Here is a 24,420-nt window from a genome sequence, read left to right as displayed (position 1 = left end):
AACTCTCACTAACTCTTAGTATCTGTCGCCGCCTTCTGTGTCTGTCGGGGGGCGTGGCCCGCTTTAAGCACTGTTGCCTGTCAAATTAGCTGGCAAACTTTGGAAAATCTAACGTTTCATTCCACGCGATCGTTTGTCGTGACGGAAAAATTACTTGGCCAAAGACAATTTTGGCAATCAAAATGCATAACATATAAAAATTTCATTAATTTTACACTTACCGATTTACTCATTTTCATTTCTTTCTATTTCGTCTCTTTAGTGTTGCATTAAAAATTATATTACACACTGCACACATCGAATTCTGGCCACTCGCGAAATTTTACTTCTTTTCTCTCCACTCGCCACTCTCGAAATTTTATTTCTTTTCTTTCCACTCGCCACTCGCGAAATTTTATTTTTTTCCTTTCCTTCATTTTCTTAACTCGCAGAATTATTTAAACACTTAAAAAAAAAACACAAAGGAAGAACACACAAAAAAAAAAAAACAAATAAAAACATTTACTTCTGCTTTGAATAAATGGAAAGGAATATAAAAAACTGTGAAATTGCACACACGAATAACACACACTTGATCTCTGGCATATTTAATCAGCACTGCACTTTTACATATATGTACATATTAAAATTTAATGTTTTAAAAACGGTTAATTTAATACATTTCTACCGCACGGAAACATTTATTTGCATTTTTCTTTTTAGAAAGGTTTCTTGCCATGTACACACATTACACGTATGCATGAACTCCATCACACACATGCATACATATATAACGGGGGCTGCTGCGGCCGCCGTTGTCCGCGGGAGTCTCAACTATTATTAGTGGAGTGTTAGTGGCTATAATTATCCACTGAATCGATATTCACTAAGTAACTGTCTTTATAATGTCTTTTTCATCACTTATGTGGTTATTTATTAGTTTCACTAGGGCATTTTCACAATTTTCAGATTTTTTTCTCACTCACTTTCCCGCCCTTACAGTTGCAATTGGCGGGACAAACAGCGCTCACATCATATTTACGTAAATTCTTTAAACCTCCACTTGTTTAGCACTTATTTCAATGTCCCCGCATAAAATGCACTTAGTTTAACTGATTTAATTATTTTGTTGGTATTATTAAACGTTTTTTTCGGACTAATAACGTTCTTAAGCAGCAGCGCCCACAATTTTTCACTTTGATCTGTTCTTCTTTTCGTTTCACACTCTCGCTTTCTCCCCACTCTAAATCTTACCATGCAATGGCAAATTGGCAAAGAGAGCGAGAGAACAAGAGAACAAGAAAATGAAGATCAAATTGCCAAAGTGCAAAGTTAAGTTGGGTGTGCTTGCTGCGGCGGCTGCTGAAAAACTATTATTGTCCGAAAAAACGTGTGATAATTCCTACAAAACAATTAATTCATTACAAAACAATTTGTTGATTCAAGCAAAGTGCGTTTTATACTGGAACACTCAAATTAAGCACTGATAATGTGAATTTCTCCGCATTAAACAGAATGTACAAACATATTTACATACGCACATATGTATGTATGTATGTTTGTGGTGTGTTGCTTACGACTGGAAACAACGGAATGATCGAAATGAGCTAAGGCCAAAGTGAACGGGTGTCCGCCAAATACTTCATAAATAACTAAGTCATAAGAACATACATATTCAAATTAGATATTTGGCAAACAAAAGTGAAACAACAAACACACTTGATGCTCCCGTGGACCATGTTAGCAAGCTGCACCCGGTACTTCCCGTGGACCATGTAAGCAAGCTGCACCCGGTAATTCTAATCAGATGTTCTCTCGCCAATTAGTGTCAAACCATAAACACCCTATGCAAGTGTGGAGTGAGAGCGGGAGCGGGAGCGGGAGCGGGAGCGGGAGAATAAGAAACAAATGCAAAGTAAAAGCAAAGTGACAAAGTGAAAAATTGTGGCTGCTGCTGCTTAAGAACGTTTTAAGTCGGAAAAAACATTGATTAATACCTACGAAATAATAAAATCAGTTAAACTTAGTGCATTTTATGCGGAGACATTGAAATAAGCACTAAACAAGTGGAGTTTTAAAGAAATTCACGTAAATGTGAAGTGAGCGCTGTTTGTCCCGCCAATTGCAACTGTAAGAGCGGGAAAGGGAGTGAGAAAACAATAGCAAATTGTGAAAAAGCCAAAGAGAACCTAATAAATAACCACATAAGTGATTGAAAAGACATTATAAAGACAGTTACTTAGTGAATATCGATTCAGTGGATAATTAAAGCCACTAGAAGTACAATAATAATAGTTGAGACTCCCGCGGACAACGGCACGCCGCAGCAGCCCCCATCATGTATGTATGCATGTGTGTGCTGGAGCCCATGTATATTTGTGTGTGTGCGTGGGCATGGCAAGAAACCTTTATAAAAAGGAAAATGCCAACAGAAAATGTAAATAAAAAGTGCGTCTGTAAACCAAGCGAAAATAAAAGTGCAGTGATGATTAAATGTGCGAGATATCGTTGTTGTGTTATTCGTTTGTGTAATTTCACAGTTCTTTCCATTCCTTTCTATTTCTTGTTGTCAACGCAGAAGCAAATATATATATTTATTTTTTATTATTTTTGTTGTGTTTTTTTTTTTTTTTTTTAGTGAGTGTTTTTTTTTTTTTTCTTTTTTTTAAGTGTTTATTTATTAAATTATTCTATGAGTTAAGAAAGGAAACGGAAGGAAAGAGCTGAAATTTCGCGAGTGGATAAAATTAAGTGTGTGCGGGGTGAAAATTAATTTTCCATTCAATGAAAATAGGCTAAGAAGACCAAAGAAAACAAAATGAAGAAATCGGTAAGTGAACATTTAATTTATTATTTTCTATTAAATACGTTCCTATTTCTTTTTACACATGATGCAAAAATTATGTTATTTGGCCCACGATATTTGTCCATTTTTATTGTTTTTCGCAGGAAATGCGGGAGATTCAATGTTTGTATTGATTTTTTATATACAGTTTTCTATTCCCCTTTAATATTAATATTATTTTGAACCAAATATTGACAAAAAAATATGCAAAATATTAAAATTATTAAAAACTGAACAGAATATGGTGAAATCAAAGGTTACTTAGTATTCTAAGAAATCCCCCGAGTGTTATTTAGTTGTTTGTCTGATCGCACTTGAGTTATTTACTTGAAATAGAGGCAGGCACTCATAACTCCCAGTTAATTATCGAGTATCCGGGGGTACAACACAGCTAATCCCAGTGACAATCCCGGCCACCCCAGATTGGCCGGGATTCCCAATAAAGACCCCAGAGTCGCGCAATTAACTGAGCGACTTTTTAAATTCCCCCCCCCAATGATGAAAGCAAACCCCTTTTGAGGGACCGGAAAAAACAAGGAGCGGCTAACCACCCCGATCCTTTGGTGCACCTTGCCCTGGGCCGGATACTTGGGCTATGATTATTACTTATGATAATTCAACTTGACGGCGCAAAAAGAACTTGACACCACCGCCCGGAAGAAAGCGAAATGCCGCCAGGACAACCGAATCCGAGGGCTGGCGACGGTTTGGAGTCAAGGAAAACAACCCCTCGAGGGGTGAAAATGTGGGCAAGTGGGTTTTATGTTCCGGCGACTGCAATCGAGTCTTCCGCTCCTTTGGTGGCAGCGATTTCCCAGGGCGACCATGAAGAACTCCAACTAAAACGAAACTGTTGCGTATTTTGCATTTTTGGTCCCGGAATCGTATCCATCCCCGTCGTTTATTGTTTTCCATTCTCAGCCGCTGTCTTTTCCCGTTTTCAGGGGTGCGAGTGCTTCGCATTTGCACCTTCAATTAATATACTGGCAGTCTGGGCCGACTTCCAACCCCTGGTCCTCCTCCCCGGCCCCTTGCTCTTTTTGTGATTTATGAGGGTGCGATGGCAAAACAAAATTAAGCCAGCGGACGGACGACATTCGGCGTCAGCATCTTGGCCAGGGGTTTCCTAGACCACAGCACTGACGCTGCCGCAGAGGTTTGAACTTTTAATTAAAAGTCACTTTTGATTTATAATTTGCGAGCGTTTTCGAGCTTTGCATAAACAAAGGGCCAGAGCTTGTCCAGAGTTGACAGCTATCAATGTGAAGGTGTGTGTCCCCAAACAGGGTTGTCAGCAGTCTGAGTTGGTAATAGATGCGATCACTGGGATTTTAAACTTTACTGGGTTATAATTTAGTTAATTTTTCTATATTAGGTTGCAGTAGAACCAATCCTCTTTGGCTTATTTTTTGTAAATCAAACTGGGATGATCTAAAAATCGGATAAGAAGCTAATGTTAAAGGTATTCAGTAAATCAGCTCTTTCTATTGTAAGTGGTACCAACAAAGAAGCTGCCGAAATAAAAATCCGGTAAACTTCTTGACGCAATAAATGCGTAAAAAAAGGGAATCCACCACGCATATTGTTAACCCTGACAATAAACCGTTTGTTCCCATATTGTCGCAGGACACGTGACGCCCAATAAGGATATAGAGAAGGTTTTCAAGGCTGTAGAGGGGGTGCAGCCTAGTGACGCGTGTCCCGTGCATAATCGGGATTTGCATGCATCAACTGAAACGGCAACCGTATTATGGCCCAAGGAAATACATCATCAAAAGGCAGACCTGTCTGCTGGATTTCTAGATCTTCTTCCAGCTGGTACACACATAGAAAAAAATTAGCATTTAAATATAAGAATATATTCCCGTATAAGCTTATATATTATGGATAGCATATCAACTAAATAGGAAGTAGTAACCAATGCCAATCATACGTATTTCATTAAAAGAATAATAGGTATAGTATTATTTCATCCGATTTTTATATCTCTGTAATCAGACTCAAAAGTTACTTAGATCAACCACCATTCTGAAGGATGCGCTGCAGGTCCTTTGATGCGTGAACTGTTTGTGGCAAACAAAGTGAAGTCCCGGGTGAGACGGACAACTCATCCTCGGCTAGCGGATGGCAACGAACCTTGACAACCGAAAGTTGCATGCGCTGCACATTGCCCTCAACCTTAATCAAAACCAGACCCAGAGCCAAACCCAAACCCAAACCCAACCCAACCCCAGGCTCAGGACCTGGCCCATCCTAAAACGAAACCCGAGCGCGTGTCCTTCTAATAAGCCTAATGCATGGGAAAGTGGATGGTTGGAGGCGGAGGTCACACCAGAGAGCTGACAATATTGGTAATATTTTAAAGTGGACACGAGCACACGACCCAGACGACGTTTGTTGTCATAAAGAGACCTTTAATTAAATTCATATTTGGAAGCACAACATTGCTGATTTATGGTGGATGTCACAGAGCGGGGGCAGGGCGCGTGTCCTCAGTCATTGAAAAACAATCATGGGAGTCATAATTGTTTATATTGCCTTGCATTAATCTAATTGGATTGCCATGGGAGCTTGAACTTTATCAGCAAACAACAAAAAATCCTCCATCCTTTCCTTAGTTTTTACAATAATTAAAGTTTTGTGATAAGTATGGATCGCTTAAAGAACTTACTATACCTAAAGTGTCTCTAGAATCTTCAGGATATAATTTTGTGTAGAATTCCCACGCATATGGTATCGTAAAATAATTTACAGTTTGCACCCAGATTCGCCTGGGCCACCCATACTGTATTCCGCACCTGATTCGCTCCCAAATCATATCCTTTGCCGAAGCTATTCGGATGGCTATCCTTGTGCCAAACTGAAAACATCTCCGGCATGTGTTGTTCATATTTGCATAAGCGTCAGCCTCTAGCATATTGCGTCCTTCGTTTGATGCCTGCCCCGTGGACCCTGGGAGCTTATATACAGCTCCTTCCAGAGAGATGGTGCATCATGGTCATCATTACTCAACTTCTGGGCGCTGAGTAAATACTCGCAGCGGGCACTTTACGACCTGACCCCGGCTGATGGGCGTGGCCGGGCATAAGGTAATGCACGGCGCTTGTCCGGAGATGGAGATGGCCGTAAACAGCAACTGCTGCTCCTGCTGCTGCCGTACGGGAAACGTGCCCAGCATATTGAAATGGCTCACCCAAAATCCATCCAACTGCAGCTGGGCGGGTCGGGGCTGTGCTATGCTGAAATTTGAAAAATGGTCAGAAGTTGTTGCCTGTTTTTACCTGGCTGACGGGCCCTGAGGCCCACTTACCCAGAACCATAGATATATCGGTGCATGCGGGCATATGCCAAAGATCACGCGCGCTCCTCGAACATTACTGAGCTGGCTTTAACCCAGTTCCAGATCCGGCGCTTGTCCTGGCCCCTAAAAAGCACGTGAGTCCTGGCTAATCATTTGTCTTCCTCGACTGCATTTTCCACCGGGCAGAGGCGAGGTGCAGAGGCGAAAGACTGCAGCGGAGAACGAAGTTTCCATTACGCACTGACAGCTGATTGCTAAGTTTATTATTGCTTTCGTTTGCGTTTCCGTTTCCGTTTCCGCTTTGCGTTCGCTTATGACTCGCCAAGGATTTTCGCAGCTCAACTATTTATCAAGTGTTGACCTTAGACGCGGCATTATGGAAGCTCCCAGTTATTTGCGACTTTTCTTTTAGTTTTCGTCTGCAATCATTTGTTTTCCACTGACACTTTCGAGTGTTTTCGCAAAACTGAATTTAAGTTTGGCAAGAAAATGAGATTCGCAAATCTAGTTGATATTGCAATTGGCGTTGCCTTTAGCTTTATTTGATTTTTTGAAGAGAACTTTTGCTCGGTAATTTTGATTAAATAATTGCCACATACTCATTTGCATTTCAAACAGAATATATATGTATTTTATGAATCCCTTTATTTTCATAAACCCATTATCCACTATCGGCCAGGGACAAATTGACACATCCTTTTGGCAGAAGTACTCAACAACAACGGCCAGGATGCCAGACACGAGCACAAAGGACCGGGCCAGACACAAGTGGTGGAAGTGGAACTGCGACTGTGACTGCAAGTTGCATGAAATTATGCTTTAATCTAATTAGCATAATTTGGCTGCCCCGACGGCCATGGCGATGACGATGAGTACAACGAGGACGATGATGATGATGATGACGATGGGTATGATGGCTCTGTTTTTGTGGGGCTCCAAGGAGCCATGTTGCCACAGCCCTGGATGGCGACAACAATTGAAATTGAAACAAAAAACAATGGCAACAGCGGCAACAACTATTTGGTTGCTGTGTTATCCGAGCTTTTTTTTGTTTTGTTTTGCATTTCATTATGGCATTTTTGGTTACACTTTGTTCCGGCGCGTCTGTTGTCGCTTTTATGCTCGTATTTGCATTGCCTTTGTTGCTGTTGTTAATGCCATTTTGATTATGATTATGAAATTTTGTTGGCTTCTCCGCCGGCTTCCTGCTTTGCACTCCTTTTCCATTGGCAGCCACAGCCGCAGTCACAGTCACAGTTTTGTTTACATGGCTCGTTGTCGGCGCATGCTGCGTATACGTAATATTGTCCTTCTGCTGCGACCCTCGCCCGCGCAATCCGCTTGTCACGAGTCCAGTGCCACCACTTAAATTCATATTTAAATTACATTTGTTTATACATAAATCTCTTGTCGTTTTGTTTGCAGTTTTCATTTGCAATTCGCCTGTTTTGTCTGCCCCACGAATTTTCCCGCACTTGCACTTGTACATTGTGTGCTTTCACTTCTTCGCCGCGTCTGCTTACATTTATGTTTTCATTTCGTTTTCAGAATTAATTTACTTAACTTTCGTTTGAGCACAGCCAGGATGGAGAGCATTTGCATGTAATTTTGGTGAATTTATTGTTTGTTGCAGTTATTTAGTTAATTATACAGGGAAATGAATTGTGATTGTCAAGGGGGAAACTCAAAAATGTTGAAATTAATATCAGAATTATCATGAAATATAAGCAAAATATTCTCAGTCTTTTATGTTGTCAAATCTATTGTACAAGTTAGTGTGATGATCCTTTTAACTCTATTTATTTGCCAAAGAAATGCAAAGGAATCAAATTTGAAGCCTCTTTGTAATTTGATTTCATTTACTGCTGGCATTCTTTTTTTCTTTGCCATTTTCCACACAGGAAGATCATATAAATTTGCTGTTGTCTGCATTCGGGTTCATAAAAATAAGCTCCTTGTGAATCCAGCTCGACGACTTTCCCCTGCAGCCGCCCATATAATTACACTTGCAAAAATTAACTGTAAAAAGGGCAAAGACAAAGGAGCACTCGACGGGTGGTGAAGGATGAGTGGGTGGAAGTGGAAGTGGCTGGTGGCTGGTGGATGTGTCGACTGTTGACATTGACAGTCGGTGGCAGAGTCGCTGATGTGCGCTGCTGGGCCTCAGCCATATGCGCTCACGTATTGCACGTATCATAAAAAGGATAACAATATAATCAGCTTAATGAGTGGCTCTGGATGCTGGGACTCCCATTCTTGGTCCTGCTGCGGATCCTGTTCCTCTTCCTGTTCCTGCGGATGCGACAGAGCTTTACTTTTACTTTTTTTTTATGCACTGCTTTGTTTTCCTTTCACCATGGGCGGTGCTGGTGGTTCTGGCGGGGGAAAGGGGTCCGCGTCGCCGGCTGTGCGTTGTGTCGTTGCCGCTGTTAAGCTTTGTGTAAGCAATGTACTTTGTCTGCCACCCTCCTCTCTCCCCCTCCACTCGGCATTGATTTACGCACAGGGCGGGGAGAGCGGTGGGGGTCTGAAGTTTAAAACAAGCAAACGGAAACGGAAGTGGGCTGCACGTGATGCTCGTTGAGGTGCCCAAGAGGAAGCCAAGGACTCGGCTCGTCCTGCTCCTCCTTGTTGCTCTATCACAAACTTGACTCTCTCTCGTACGTGTGATGGTACACTGGTGTTGTGTGTGTGTGTGAGTGGCGCACAGCTGCTTTTTATTACACTTTCAATATGGGGTAACAGGATATGCGGCATCTTGGCCTTGCAGCTTGTTTGTTGCCACTGTAAATTGGTTAAAAGTTAATCCGTAAATTTATGACATGCCAACAGCCATTTTCCCTCGTCTAGGCTCGAGTGCCAATGTGTGCGTGAGGTTTTTCCCGAGGCTGCTCTGCTTTTCCCGTAATGTGTTTCCTCGCGGTGGAACGTGTCTGACTAGCTGCCGGCTAAATGGATAATGGCAATTGCACTTTGAACTTGTAATTAATTGCGGCGCCCATTTAGCAAAAGGAATATACATTTTAAATTAAAAAAGAAAACGTTTATCTGCGGAAATAATGGGAAGATATCGTTGAACGTAAGATTGTTAGGGTTGGGGATAATTGAAATTAGAACAAACTAGTTTGATATTAATACAGTCGAGTCCCGATAATTCGAAATGGCAAGGGGATCACTTTTTTTACGAATTAGACGGGAATTCGATTTATCGAGATTTCTATTTAAAGGGGCTCAAAAATGAAAGAGTCGAATAAACGGGGTTTTTATATTTCACATCATGTTTACATATGTATTTAGCTTTATTAAATTAAACAAACATAACAAATATGTACATTCATTTGTACGTTTTTCAAAATAAAGGAAAATTAAACAAAAAATTAACAAACAAAATTAAGCAGAAACATTAAATTATTAAAAACGAAAATTTATGCTTTAAAATAATTGGTAATTTTTGATTGCTTCGTGTTTTTTTTCTTTTATTTTTTCCATCGCGTTTTCTAAACCTATTAGGTTGTCAAACACACTATTTGGCACATCATAAGTCGAAAAATAATGTTTAAGTTGAGGAATTAATGCTCTGGTTTGTAAATTATATAAAATTTCTTCTCCGTTCTGATGTCTGCAAAATCTAACGTCGCTTTAACTACAAAATATTTCGCATCGCATTACGATTTATAAGAGGTTTCGAAACAAAATTACGATTTATAAGAGGTTCAATATTCTTTTGCGTTTCGCCAAATACTACGAATTAACGAGTTTTTTTTCAAGGGGACAGAATTTTTTACGAATTATTGCGATTTTCGATTTAGCGGGGTACGAATTATCGGGATTCGACTGTATATAGTCCACCGATTCGTCATGCTCCGACTTATATACCAGTAAAATTATATACAAGAATAACTCCATAGATCATTGAAATAGATTAAATTTGTTCTAAAACAAATCTCGCACAACTGTGCATATGATTCCCAACAAGTTCTAACATCCCCGGAACGAAGTGAGTGCTGCCGGCCAAGTTTCAGAAATGTGTTGTGTTACAAAAGTTGCAAGTCATTGTTTATTAGTGTTCAAAGTTAGTAAGTGAACATACATACTTACTGATCAGAGTTACTTACTGGTCATAGATACTTACTGTTTAGAGTTACTTACTGCTCAGAGTTACTTAGTGTTCATTCATACTTACTGATCAGAGTTACTTACTGCTTAAAGTTACTTGCTGATTAAAGTTAAATTAAATATCAGCTCGCTGCTGCTCTCTGCCTCTGCCCCACTCTCGCTATGTTAATCGCTCTATGTTAATCTCTAGAGGCAACAGCTTCTCTCCCACGCACTCACATTCTCTTCTCTGCTCTGCTCTGCTCTGCTCTGCTCTGCTCGCGGACTATAAATAGAGGCGCTGAGGGCCCGCGCTCCTCAGTCTGTCCTAGGGGTACCTAGTGTTAACATCTCAAGTGATAGTGCAAGTGATCAGCCTTCGGCCTAAAAATATGACGTCGCCAATGCAATACATCTGGATGACTAGGAAGAAGCTCCCTTTGGATGGAATCAGCATTTTTGGTCACAACACTGGAAGGAAGTAAACAATGACGTGTCCTCTACTGCGGTAAGTCTTAAACATGACATTTATATTACAGTCGAGTCCCGATAATTCGAAATGGCAAGGGGATCACATTTTTTACGAATTAGACGGGAATTCGATTTATCGAGATTTCTATTTAAAGGGGCTCAAAAATGAAAGAGTCGAATAAAGGGGGTTTTTACATTTCACATCATGTTTACATATGTATTTAGCTTTATTAAAATTAAACATGTACATTCATTTGTACGTTTTTCTAATTAAAGGAAAATTAAACAATAAATTAAGAAACAAAATTAAGCAGAAACAGAATTATTAAAAACGAAAATTCAAGCTTTAAAATAATTGGTAATTTTTGATTGCTTCGTGTTTTTTTTTTTTTTTTTCCATTGCGTTTTCTAAACCTATTAGGTTGTCAAACACACTATTTGGCACATCATGAGTCGAAAAATAATGTTTAAGTTGAGGAATTATTGCTATGGTTTGTAAATTCTATAAAATTTCTTCTCCGTTCTGATGTCTGCAAAATCTAACGTCGCTTTAACTACAAAATATTTCGCATCGCATTACGATTTATAAGAGGTTTCGAAACAAAATTACGATTTATAAGAGGTTCAATATTCTTTTGCGTTGCGCCAAATACTACGAATTAACGAGGGGACCAAAATGTATGGAATTTTTACGAATTAACGAGTTTTTTTCAAGGGGACAGAATTTTTTACGAATTATCGCGATTTTCGATTTAGCGGGGTACGAATTATCGGGATTCGACTGTAGTAATAACTTAAAATTAAGTAATTACAAACAAATTAGAGATTGTTTGTATTTCCTTTAGTTCTTGTTATTTGTATACCAACATATCTACTTAACAATTGGAATCCTAAGGAATTCAAATTGCTCTCCTTCTGTAATCCTCACACAATAATCCATAACTCACACTTTCGATACATCCTTCTCAATCTTCACCCAGAAACCTGTCAATCCCCATTGGGTTGGTCTCAATAATATTGTTGATTTTCCTGCCTTGATTGGCAAACGGTTAATGAGCATTGAGCTCGTTTTGGAATATGCAAAATATGATTTAATTACCGTGGCCCCAAGGACGATTCAGCGGGCTGCGGGGCGTGGCAATGCACAGGGGAAATGCCTCAAAAGGCCAAATTAGGCAACCATTGTTGGGCAATTCTCAGCACTGGCACAGGATGCTTGCATCCTTAAAAAAGCACACACACACACACTGTAACCAGCAAAGAGTGGGAGAAGTAGGCTTTAAAATGCGCCACCATTTAGGAGGGGTGGCAAAACCACCACCACCGCCGAATCCAGCAGAAAGCCACCGAATCAACCCCTCGGTGTCAGTCAGCGTCAGTCAGCTTGCCACTTGTTCGCGCTGTCACGGGGAATCCTCCAAGGATTTAACCCAATTTATGAAAATTCGTTTTCGCTTTTTTTTGGTTCTGTGTGTGCCGCGCCAAAGCAAAATATTTGATTTTGTTTTGCACTTCATTTTTCAGGCGTCGCGAGTGAAAAAAGAAACCACGTTAGGACGTGGGGTGTGTCAAGGATAACGCTGCCAATCTGATGGGCCTGCGAGAGGGTTGCACAGCCGCCTGTCACCTCTGCCCTCCGCGGTCCGCCTGCCACGCCACGATTGTGACAGGTTGGCGTTGGCGTTACATTATTTTTGTCGCATCCTTCGCCAGAAGGACCAGGATCAGCAGCAGCAACAGCAACAGGCCACGGTGCTCATCCGGCCATCCTGTCACCTTAACAAGCTTAATGAACAACTCATTAATCATGCACATTTCGCATTCATAAACTTGCCGCGCAAATCAATCCATCAATCAATCAATCGTGCCCACTTGGCCGCCCGACTTTCACCTCAGACAGGGAAATGCTTTTGTCACAACACTCTCAGGCCGAAAGCAAGAGGCTTTAAAATGTTATATGCCGCATGATTGATGCGGTTCGGCGGCTCAAGCTGGTTCTAATTCACCCGCTCGGAGTGGATTCCGGGGATTTGCGTCTAATGAGTGGAAAGATTGATAGATCTCGTTGGTTCGCTATTACGGAAATAAGATCTGATTGGGACATACTGGGGAGCAATCAGTATGTAAGCCATTATTCCCCTTATGTGCAAGCTTTAATCGAAATCCATAACAAAAACCTCCAACTAAATCCAGGAGAACCACAATTCAATGTCTCCTTTGCCAGGAATCAGCTATATCAGCACAAAAGTGGAATGCAAAATGCAGGAAAAAACCAAGCGCAGCAGCAGCAGTGATAGATACAGATACCGACGCTCTGGCAGATACTTTATTGCAGTTTCAGCACCACGAACAGCGGCAGGAGCAGGAACGGGAGCAGCGACAGCTCCTGGCTTGCCCTGCTGTTATCGCTGCTTTTCAAATGACATTTAAATATATCCCACAAAGCCGCAAGCTGTCAGAGAATATGGAATAGTGGGAGCTCGGCCAAGGATATTCCAGCCACAAGGAGCTGTAAAAGATGCTGTCTGACAGCGCACAAAGCTCAAATTAGTGGCGGGCTCGTCGTTCCTCCTTTTTTGGCGTCATCAAAAAATCCATTCTGCTGTTATCAAAAGATGGCTGAAAAAGAATATTATATCTATGGCTTTTTGTGGGACATCAAAGTGGTTCAGTTTTTTTTAGCTTAATGGATGGAAATTGCTTAATTACTTGTAAACATGAATTGCCAACACCTCCCGGTCCGAGGCCACTCCCAACCGACCGACCTAATTCATTGCTATTAACGCCTTGGCGCGCGCCAAAATTGAATATCAACCGCCTGCGCCCAGGACACTCTTAATTTAATTAGAAGCCCGACGCACTCTCCAGCTCTATGTAAATTTTGTCAACTTTTAAAGTGAGAACTTCAAACGAATTTCTCCAGGATCACGGCGGGCCATACGACATTTGCATTTTCCGGACGGGGGAAGGGGCCTGGAACCCAAGACTGGTGTTATTTTTACGCACTAGATGGGTATCTACCGAGTCTTAGGCTGGGGGACAGGGCATAAAAGTTCCAGGAATAAAAGATTTGGGGAGACCGAAAGCTGATAGAACGTAATCGAATTAAAAAGTGATAGGGCTTCCTGGGAAAATCGTAACTTTTAGCTTATGCATTCAAATAAATTTCACTTCTTCACTCACAGATTTCGTAAGGATAGAAAAAGTGCGTTTGCTTTTGGAATATATAAAAAAAGAAGTTACAAACTATATTCTGAATACAGATTTTAAAAAGATTCACTCAGGAAAAGCTTTATGTTTCTTCTTTAAATATATTAGGATTTAAACCAGTCCAACAGTAAATCTCTATTTCCAGAGAACTTTCATCAACTTTTGTCTGTCATAATAATTCTCTACTAAAAACTCATTCACCATTCGTAAATTGTCTGCTCTGGGTTATTTATTCTTTAGATAATCACTTTTTTATTTAATCTGAAGTTATCTGTTCTTTGTTTTTAATGACACTGACGTGTCAATGCGACAAATAAAAAAAAAATACAGCTTCTAGACAGCAATGTCCTTTGGCATTGGTCCAAAATCCTGGGCGTTCTGTCCAGTTCAGGGCCAAGTCTAGCCGTTGGATGAATGTCAACGTATTGATTTCACTTCTCGCTTTTCTCTTTCGCTTTTCAGAATCCATTTCGGGGCCTTAAATTACTTTTCAAACTGCTAGCGAGAATACAGAGAAACAAAAAGTAGTTATTATTATTTATTAGTTATTATTTTGGCATCAACGAAAGATTTTATTTATTATATGTTTAGATATACTTTTTATGTACTTGCGCTCAAGTTCCTATGTTGCCTTATGTTTTTATTGTTGCTGCACTTAGTCTAGGATATTTTTATCTGTGTAAAAGTACAAGATAAATATCTGTTTATGATTGACATTTCGTGGCACTTGTTTCCAGACTTGAGTTCTTGGTTGCAATTAAAACTGCGTGAAGTTTGCATACGGTTCCCGCAACGCCATAATAAAGCTGTCGTAATTCGCCTGAAAGTCACGCTAGGACGAGGCTAGTCCTAGTCCCTTACAATATCACTTCCTGCATGCTCCACTCGGGGTTGTTATCTTTATCGCACCGTTAAGTGTTGGCACGCTTTAAAGTGACATCCTCTGAACAGCTGCTGCCCTCGGTCCCAGTCCTTGGAAGGCCGTAAAGCTCTCGGCGATATGTTCGCAGCTCGGCCCGAAGGCACTTTTGGTTTATGCCCGCCCCCGAATAAAACTTTAGTGCACGAGTGACTGAGGAGCCAAGACTCGACTCGCACACTCTCGCACTTGACTCGAAACTAAAATCTAATAACACTTTTAGCACAAAATACATGTTAATGTGACCCCAAGGACTGGCCGCAGAGCCACATAAAACCGAATGCAAAGTCACGCATCCTGCTCCCCAAAAGGAGCCAATGCCGGGGAGGCTTTCATATTTTTTGTGCCATGCAGTGGGGATCATAAAACCGAGGCCCTGCCGAGGACTGCCAACCTGTGCCAAGTTTATGCGGCAATATTAGCCATAGTAAAAGTTGAGTTTTTAGCCAAAGTCCAGGAACGAAGGCGCGTCCCTCCCCTGGTTTATTAGATGACCAAGTCCTCGTAAACTTTTCCTACCACCGGGCGTTAAAGCAAAAATGCCGTAAGAGAAACAAGTAGCGAAGAAAAGGCAAAAAACTTTTAGATCCCAACCAAAAAAAATAAGGAAAAAAATGCACAACTTTCCTGTTGCCAGCATAAATATATATGTATAAATTTCTTCTATTTTGCTTAATATGCGGCAGCATTGAAAACTTTCCACACCGGCTCCCAAAACTTTTCGCACTCGAAGTGAATCCCAGAAAACTACGCAAAAGTTGTAATTGTTGTTGAGGTAAGATATTTGTTATAGCAATTTGTATTTATAGAGAGGCCTGGGCATCAGCAGAAATACATCATTGATGAAGTGCTCCCTTCGGCGCTGGCCTTCAGTTGATTTTTGTGCATTTTCGTGGACTCGGCTTTAATGAGGATATTAAAATGGCAAACGAATTGCAAATTGGCGATATGCAAATGTGGCCAACGCTTCATTATCGCAAGTGCCGTGCCGCAACACTTCACTTTGAAGTGCATATCCGTATATATGACGGCATTCCGGACATATTCATATCCTCACATCCTCCGAATCGCTGATATGCCGACCGCCATTGGTATTTTTATGTTAATTAATTCAGCCATTAAGGGTTGTCATATTTCAAGTGCCAGGAGGTCATCATCCGGCGCGCCTGAGTGAAACGCAGGTTCTGCTCCTTGCAATTAGCAAACCGAAGCGATCTTAATGGGGTAATTCGAAACCAGCTCGCTGATTATACGCTCCTTCCAAAGACAAACAAACAAGCCAAGTATCACTCTGGCAGTTGCCGAAATGAGGCAAAGGTCCCGTGAAACAGATACGAATCCGGATACACTTGCAGCCGGCAAGGACGTGTAACTATGCCCCAATTGCCAACTGGCAATCCCCTCGCATTCAGTCTCAGTCTCAGTCTCAGTTCCAGTCTCAGTTTCGGTATCATCGACGTCGTTGTCGTCATCACCTGGCAACCGCCCATCTAATGAGACATCAAAGGGAGAGTCTGCCTTCGATTTGATTTGTTTCTGGTTTCGGCTCCTGGGTGTTTTTTTTTGGGAGGGGGTTCGGGAGACGGTGTATCTGGCAGATACGTGTTCGCCTCAGATGTACGTGTTGCGAAGTAAATGAGCCGCAAAATTCGGTTACATTCGCCTTGAATCAATAAAACGAAGAAAGTTTTCACCTTAAAGAGTTCGGTTCAGAGGGTATAATTTAAGCCATAATGGCTTTGAAATGTATTTTCAGGCAGAACTTGTTTTAAGAAGCATCGAATGAATCGATTTTTAGAGGGATGAAAGTGGTTTCACCTAAAGAATACCTAAGCAAGTATTATTATAGAGATATTTTCAAATAATGAGGTATATATTAGGAGTTTGTTGTTCCTCAACATGCTATTTTACTTTAAATAGTTTTATTTCCTTTCTCAAATTGTAAGCTCTTTAAGGTAATTTATCTTTTAGTAAATTGAACAAATTTTAAAGAGTTATGCCATCAAATTTAAATGCCGCACTATGTCGCATACCCGCTAGAATATTTTTTATGTACTGCCCAAGAAATGAGAGATACATCATAACTTTTGCCCTTAAGAGATATTTTTCATGGTAGATTTCATTTGCTTTATTTTGACCATTAAAGGCTGTCCAGATAGTGTGCCAGTGGCGGTAACTTATGGCCTTGTTTAATGTGCAACAAATGAAGCAACAAGCCAGCACAGGACCCCGGGATTCAGCCCAGTGTCCAGGACACTCGTCCATCGTTCCCGCAAGCCCCGGCCAGCTGCCAGTTGGCAGTGGGAAATGCGAATGCATTTATTTATTTTAATTCCGCCACAACACTTCCGCTGTGCAATCAATGCACGCACAGGCACAATGAGACACATAACCATATGCATACATGTAAATACATATCCATTTATATGTGTATTTATGCGTGTGTACCATGTCCTGCGTCCTGCGCCCTGTGTCCTGTGTCCTGTATCCTCCTCGGCCAAGGCAATCGCTGATCACTTTTCGCACACAAAGGCACAAAAACAATAAATGCAAATGACGGTGACGTCGAGGAAGAGAAAGATGATAATGATGAAGCCGCGGCGACAATGCCGATGCCATTGATGATGACGATGATAATGACGATGGTGATGGCCAGAACCTGGACCCCACAACCTCAACCTCAACTTCAACCTCAGCCTCAACCCGAACCAGACACCGCCGCGCCCACCAGACGCCATTATTGCCCCAGGGGCAACGCCTCCCTTTTGGCCATGAAACAGAGGCAGCACCCAGATGCGAAATGCATTAAAAATTCACAATTTGCAGATTATTTTTAACGATTTTAAATACACATAAAAGTGGCCCTGATGCTCGTGTCGCGGTCTGCCAAATGGATCACAAACGTTGAGAACTCCGGACCGGAATGGGTTTGGACTGTGGGGTCTCTCTCGGGCCGAACTCTGCCTGGTGGCCACCGAGCGGAAGCGGCACCGGCAGCGGCAACATCGGAGCGGAAGTGGAGCTGCACGAATGGATGTTGCATGCAACCAGCAAAAGATACTCGCACTAAGCCGCCGATGGTCGGGGGTTATTCAACCGATGAATTCAGAAATCAGCGAGAAATGCAAATAATTAAATGGACCGACTTTGGGCATTTCGAATGCATTCAGGTTCATGCGGGTAAAGGCCATGAATAAATTTTCAATTTCTCAATAATCAACCATGAAAGGATACATGTTCATATGCCAGAAATATTTTAAAATATTAGTTTCATGCTTTGTTTATTGATTTCCGGGGATGTTTTCTCTGAAATACCTCTATACGATATAATTTACATATTGTGTTTAATTTGATGTTGAATAATAATTGAGGTTTTCAGTAAATTAATATTGACAGATGCAAAGGTCTATAACCTCATATAATAAACACTATATATTAAAGAACACAATAGATATTGATACAGATACAGGATTTAATTAAGAATACGAACAATAGCTTATTTAAATAATAATACATATTCAGATGCTTGAAACATAAATCGAAGTAAATATCTTAAATGTTTCTATTACAAAATCTTCGTTAACCCATGTACTTGCCTTCAATTAACGACCACCTTCTCAATTATAGAGTTCACATAGAATTTCAATTACAATTAGCAAACAATGGAAGCACTTGGCATTTAGCAACTGGATTTAATTATTTTTGTATTTTAAATCAGCGAAATTCCCAGTGAAAGCAAGCTGAAACTCGACTCAAAATCCCAATTCGGAAAATATCTGGCCAAAAGTTCAACTCCTAGAGGACTCTTGAATTCGTATTCAGCCAAGACAAGACCAAGGAAAGGCGAGGCGAATTTTCCTTTCGCTGATTGCCTCAATTTTCATTTGTAATTGTTGCTGTTTTGACCGCTTCGCTCCCCTTTCCTCCTCTTCCCATTATAATGGTAGTTGTTGTGGTTGTTATTATGCGCTGCACTTTAATTACACACTTGTGGTCATTTAAAATTATTTCACTGTAGTTGCTCAGCAGCAGCAGCTGCCACAGAATCCACGGCACCGAAACCCAACCCCATTTTATGCTATTTTCTTTTGCGCATTTTCCCGGCTTATCTGCGAAATGAATACAAAATAAAACCCAAAGAAATGAAAATGAAAATGGTAAAGTTAACACTTGTTAAACTTTCAACGAGATCGCTGCACTGCTTTCCCTCTGCTCTTGCTATTGTTGTTCAGGATTTTTGTAAATTATACGAGCAGCGAAGTTTGCTCGGGTAGCACTGGGTGAAGGCTGCAACAAAGTGGCCAAGTGCCCAGGCGAATAATTAGCCAAATAACCGTGGGGCATAAGTTCAAGTGCAACAAAGTTTTTGCCTCCTAATCCAGCAACAACAAAGTTGCTGCCAACGATAGACAAATTAGAAACAAAAGCAAGCAGAAGCAACTCTAAAATACAGTAAGAAATATATACCATACTTGTATATATCATTAGTTTAATAATATTTAAACTACAACTAAAACCAAAGCATACTATATAAGTTCATCACTGAATCCTAGTGATAGTTAACCAGGTTAATTTCTTCTTTATACAGTATCCCAAAAACTTTAGTTTACATTGTCGTTGAGCTGAAATGCAATACCCAAGTCTCTGTCCTCAACATGTTGCCAAAGTTGCATCTTGGCCGGTTTTGGCCTGGCCAACATGTTGCCAGCACAATTGACAGCAATCGCAGAGGCGCTTGGCATGCATTGCATGTCGCCTGGGCGAGACTTCCCAAACCCATAAATTGTTTATAGCCACGGCAAGGTGGACAGGGGGGCGGCATATATACATATATATATGTATATACCTATATAGTATCTGCTTCTCTGGCAGCTGAAGTTTTGCCCAGTTTTGCTGCGTTGGCGTTGATGTTTCGCCGACTCTGCTGCCGGTTGACAAATGTGCCAGCCACATGCGCCGCTTAACTGAAAGTGTCGGCCCAGGCGGTTGGTATTAATTCTGGATAATGGTTAGTGGATAAGTCGTAGACTATCAGGTTTCTACCTACCTCGACGCCGGCCAATCAATGCAAAAATGCATTGCGTAGCTAATTCACAGCAAATCGCAGAGTTTACCCCGACTGTGGATCGAAGAGTATAGGTAAGAAATCGGTTATATGAATTATATAATCAAATTTGTTATATTTTATTTAATATATTTGATTAGGTAACCTTGCAGGGTATTATAATTTAAGTCAGAAGCTTGTAATAAGGTGAAGGAGTCATTTCCGACCGTATAAATCATATATATTCTTGATCAGCATTAAAAGCCGGATCGATCTAGCCATCTCCGGCAAAAAAAAAATGTTTCGAAATTTTTTCAAAAATTTCAAAATTTTATAAGGGGTTACATCGTTAAAATTGTTAAAAATGGGCAAAAATTTGAATTTTTATAAATTTTAAATTGAGTATGCAAATTTATTAACCTAATAAAAACTAACACAGGATTGCTTTCCGAATTAAAATTAATGCGTTTTTGACGTAGTTATGAAGTTTTTAAAATATCGTTTGTCGAAAAAAATTGTGTTATAAACATATCGATTCAAGAAATACCAGAATATAAAATATTACGAGAACTGCAAATGATTTTTAATAGAAAACTTATCATTAAATAAAGAAATTCAAAAGATTTATTTTGTTAAATAAAGTTATTGATAAGAGTATCCTTCATATTGTATATTTAACTTAAAAATTCCTATTAATTCCCCTACGCAGTGCTTCACTGATTTATGGAATAGTTTAGTTGAAAGCGTTTCCTAGAAACCTTTGTGACTTTCACTGCACCGCTGCGGTTACCGAGTGTTGGTGAAACTACACAGGATGACTGATTAGCAAATGAACGGATTGAAATGGTTAACGGATGTTGCATAAACAACTCAATGCCCGCAATTCCTTCCACTCCCATTTGCCCCCTTTTTGGCCTCAACTGGATGGAAGGGCCAACCGCAGTAGTAGCCACAAAGCGAGGCCTTTCCCCCAACAATTTCTCGCTCTTTCGAAACCTTTTTGGAAAACCACAAGCGTCCACAGCTGCTGTGAAATAGCCAAAGGCGATGTGGCAACGTGCAAGGGACCCGCGACTGTCAAATTAAATTAATAAACACAACAATTGGCAACAGAGGCAAGGGCCCCAGTCCGAGAGTCCTCCAAGTCCTGCCAGTCCTGGCCAACTGTCCCAACTCCCACAGAGTAGCGTTGAGCAGGGAAGGATGGGATTCCTGGGTGCCCACGTCGGCAATTGTAAATGAAATTTTTATCAAATTGAGTTTCGGGCAACGGCACTGCGGCAAGGACTCAGCTTTTGGCAAGCCCACGGCCATAACGATCCTGCACACCCTTCCTGCGGATTACCCAGCCACCCGCTTTGTCTGTCTCAGGCCAGGGCATTTTGTATTAATTACAACATAGCCAGCGGTATTGGCGTTCAAAAAAGTTTCAACATAATTGATTTCATTTTTATTCGCGCATCGACGGCAGCTTTCTCCGCTTTACGGTCCATAACGGGCATACATACACTCTTTCCTCCCCCGAAAGAGTCGACTGCTGTTGCATTAAAGTGCAAATAAATTGATTGAATTATTGGCTGGACGAGAAGATGCGTCGTCGGAGAGGTTTCAGTGCAGAAATTTACTTTTTAATTTACTCGGAAAGCCGCCGAGTGAAAAGAATAACAATTTTTCTGTGCGGCTTAGCAACGCTGAAAAGTTGATAAACTCCTTAATGCTCATTAAATATTCATACCAATTAATTAAATATCAAGAATATAAGGTGCAATTTTCAGGAAGTATATCCTCAAAAGCTTTTATCTATTTTATGTGAAGTTTTTGAAAGAAAATGCTTTAAAAAATCCCATTCTCTGGGTATATTGATATGGCTCAATATCGTACAGGGTATGAAAGCAAATGGCCACGAGATTGGTTTTTATTTTTCCGAGTTTTTTGCACCATTCCTGGGATGGCACATTCTGCTATCATTGTCCTGCGGCAGTGCGTTTGGTTGGATATTTCTTTTTTACCACAGCCACAGATTGAGTTACGCCCGTTTGTCCTCTTCAACTGGCAGTCCACGTTGTCCTTGTCGTCGCCTATCAGTCGCACTCGTCCTGGCCATGGCCGTGGCCGTGAACAGGATGCCGGATGCTGTACGTAGATTTTTGTTTCTTCTGCTGCTCAGACATTGGACTCCCACTGGGCGGCGGTCGTTGGTTTTGGTTATTGAAAAATCGGATATTGCGTATTTTTTTAATTATGAAAGAGGCGACTGGATATTAAGATCCATTTGGATTTAAATTTAATTAAAGTTCACTTTGCACAGAGTCAAGCTTTGAGGGATTGTTGGGGGCAAAGCCCGACTTATGTCGCATCTCTCGAAAATGTTAAATAAAACTTAAAGTTGTGGCAAAGAAAAGGACGACACATATAGTTGCAAAAATTCCTCCTAATTCCCAGAACTTGTGCATACATGCAGAAATATTTTAACCCGCTGGAGCAGTGCAAAGTCCGTTGAACAAATAAACTTGAAAATACATATCATAAATGCATAGTTTCCTCCCTTTCTTTTTTCGGGCCATGGCCAGACTTTGCTATTCATGTTTGGCCAGACGCTTCCAGGATCAGGGCGAGAGGTGGTAGGTAAGGGACAATATCAGGACCAATGGCAAGGACAAGCTGCTTCTTTTGCTTCTTTGGCTGCCTCTGCAGTGTGGCAAGCTCAAAATTTTAATGATATCAAATACACACGGAGCTGAGCCAGAATATATTCATATATATATGTATACAAATGTATATGCACAAGTGTATATCTGAGCACAATGCAGTCGGCATTAAGTGGAAAAGGATGCGGCAAAGGATACACTCACATATACCAGCAGGATAGGCAGACATGCATGCGTAGATTTTATGTATTTGGCTCACGATTTAAGCTCCAGAGGAAACGGAGAGCGAGATGGAGGCGAAGACACTCGCTGCGGCATAAAATCCGACAATGTCCTACCCACAGGATATGCGCCAAACGCAGCCGACAATCAAGCCAGCCCGAGATGATGTACTTAATTCTTCGCAGTCGCTCTTTTTTTTCTCAGAGCCTTTCCTATTTAATAAACTGCATGCAGTTTTCCGCTCTGGGAAATGCAAATGAAACTGCAAGAAAAAGGGGAGGCGGAGCTGCGAGGGTGAAATCCTTGGTTGTGCCACCAGCTGCACCGCAGGAGTCTAGAGTCTAGACCTTGACGGCCATATCGTCGTCCTTGTCGGCGGTGTCGCCTCCGATAAGCATACGCCCTGTGGGCGCGCCAGATATTTTAATACGTGGCCATTATCCCGGCTCTGCCGGCGATAAATCACACCGGGACATCTTTGTGTGCCAGCAGCAGACGCAACACCATTGTGGACCACCAGCAGTCCGCGTGCACTCGAAGAAAAAACCTACAAAAAAGTAATGTAAAATATAGAACAGGAAGTTAACTGAAGGAATGAGGTTTTAGTTATAATTATAGTTGGAAAAAAGAGTAAAAACAGCTTATATGAAAGACTTAAATCTAAATGAAACAAAGTAGTTATAATTTGATAAACATTTTTCTAAGAGTGTTAGATGTAGAATCCATTGAAAAGGTTGCTCTGGAAACTGGAACAGTCGGGATTTGGATGGGGGTTTGCTGTACCCGGCTAGCAGACGTTTCTCTGGTCATATCTGAGTCGCTGCATCGCGGGCACGCTCATAAAATGTTGCGCCTGCTCACACCCTTGGTGCACAAAGTCCACTTCCTCCTATTTCCAGCTTCTGGTCCTTCACTCCCCATCTCTCCCCGTTGGACGACAAATTTGCTTAGAATTTGAAATGCAAGCCAGACAATGGCCGCAGACGGGGACAGACAGACAGAATAGGATGAGGATGGGGATGAGGATGCGCTGGATATAAAAAAGAAATAAAAGCTGCCACCCAGCTTCAGCTCTGTGAGTGGCGGTGCAAGGATTGTTAGTCGGGATCTGCATTATTATTATTATTATTACAGTTGCAAGTTCAAGTTCATGGTTGACTCCGGACCAACTCTCGACGTGAAATGGAAACCCTCGTAATGGGGGATTGAGAGACTGACGGATAAAAGATAGGGCTGCACACAGAAAATGTTAGATATGGCAACTGTGGTCTCTTGGCTGTGTTATGACTACAAATATAGATTAATCTTTATAATCTTTATCTTATATTAAAAAGAACTAAACTTGCTTTAAAAGATATTACCTTAAGGGACTTTCGTCTTTAGTACTACAATGTTATATTAGTTATATCATATTTTAAACCTTGTTCAATTGAACTCTTTGAGGGATATATCTTGCCCTGGAATCGACTCTCCTTATGGGCACCCTTATAAACAGTTTATGTCCACTCTGTCTCCACGACTTTTGGCTCTTCTGGCCTCCGCCAGTTCATCTTGTCACAATGCCAAACTCTTCGCTTCATGCTCTCTCCGTTCGGATGTCTCTGGCACTCTGGCCATGGTGAAACTTTTGAATAATTCCGTGGACATTCAGAGCGACATCATCATGCTTCATCGGCGCGCCCCGCC

At 41.1% G+C, this 24,420-nt stretch overlaps 1 protein-coding gene across 4 annotated transcripts in view; it reads left to right on the top strand.

Moving 5' to 3' along the window:
* The first annotated feature begins 2,597 nt into the window (after positions 1-2,597).
* Positions 2,598-24,420, top strand: part of pxb (putative Hedgehog signaling attenuator pxb) — a 176,804-nt gene continuing 154,981 nt past the window's right edge. For 2 of the 4 annotated variants that reach the window (XM_086838882.1, XM_086838880.1), the window contains exon 1: positions 2,598-2,809. The gene's annotated coding sequence lies outside the window, so the exon portion shown is untranslated. Of the gene's footprint in view, positions 2,810-10,137; positions 10,729-24,420 lie in introns of those variants that run through there. The other 2 variants (XM_086838879.1, XM_086838881.1) reach the window with 2 other exon arrangements.

The sequence above is a fragment of the Drosophila serrata genome, unplaced genomic scaffold (genome assembly GCF_035046125.1).
Source record: "Drosophila serrata isolate PLE 108 unplaced genomic scaffold, ASM3504612v1 contig_360, whole genome shotgun sequence".
Lineage (NCBI taxonomy): Eukaryota > Metazoa > Arthropoda > Insecta > Diptera > Drosophilidae > Drosophila > Drosophila serrata.
The sequence above is the reverse complement of the archived record's forward strand: the minus strand, read 5'-3'. Positions and strand labels throughout refer to the sequence as shown.